Source organism: Galeopterus variegatus, unplaced genomic scaffold (genome assembly GCF_000696425.1).
Source record: "Galeopterus variegatus unplaced genomic scaffold, G_variegatus-3.0.2 Scaffold9755, whole genome shotgun sequence".
Lineage (NCBI taxonomy): Eukaryota > Metazoa > Chordata > Mammalia > Dermoptera > Cynocephalidae > Galeopterus > Galeopterus variegatus.
In genome coordinates, this window is record NW_007735866.1 from 289 (window position 1) to 1,176 (window position 888).

Consider the following 888-nt stretch of genomic DNA (forward strand, 5'->3'; position numbering starts at 1 on the left):
CACCAAACCACCTATCAGAGCTGCGACCCAAACGCTCCCGCCAATGAGCGATCAGGAGGGGATTAAGGGGCGGAGAGTAGGGCGGAACCAAGCCTGTCAGTCACAGGCTCCCCTCAGTCATAGGCTCGGGCGTCAGGGCGGGACCTGGTCTTTCCCGCCTTGTGGACGATCCCGCCCAAAACCTCAGGCATTGGCCACTCTGGGTACTGCGCATGCGTCAGTCAAGAAGCCTCGCGTCCTGAAGAGCGGTCTCGCAGGTCGTGACCTGCAGTACAGTCTTGTCATGGTGCACAGATCCGGCTCTCAGAGCTAGGGTAGCCTTGCCCCTGGAGTCCCACCTTCTGGCCAATCCTTATCTACTTGTTCTTTAGGATTTAAGGACATCTCACCACCTTCGTAGTATGGTGGCTGCTCCTAGGCTCCACCATTCTATGGAGAGCGGTGGGTTGGGCTTACCCTAGTCTCTCCACGACTAACACAGGGACTTCCAGAGAGTGACACTCAAAAAATGTTTGCAGAATGCACGAGCCGGTGAGCAGTGGTTTCATTTATCGAGATGTAATTTCTGCTACGTCTTTGAAGGACACAAGCAAATCCAGATATACGTATATATTTTAATTTCACAGAACAACATACTTAAGGGGAAAAGAAAGCCAAAAATTAATCGTTTCTTACTTTTTTCTCTATTTCTTGACCTAATGTTATTTTATTAAGTTTTTCATATTTCCAAGTAAATTCCTATTCCAATGCCATGCTATCTTATTCCAGGCCACAAAATAAGATGGAAGGTTTTCCAATTTGTTTTAGTAAATAGCAAAACTTTTACTACTGAACTGGATAAGGAGTAATAAACGTGTGATCAATGTCATTCATGAACTTAGTTTCTTA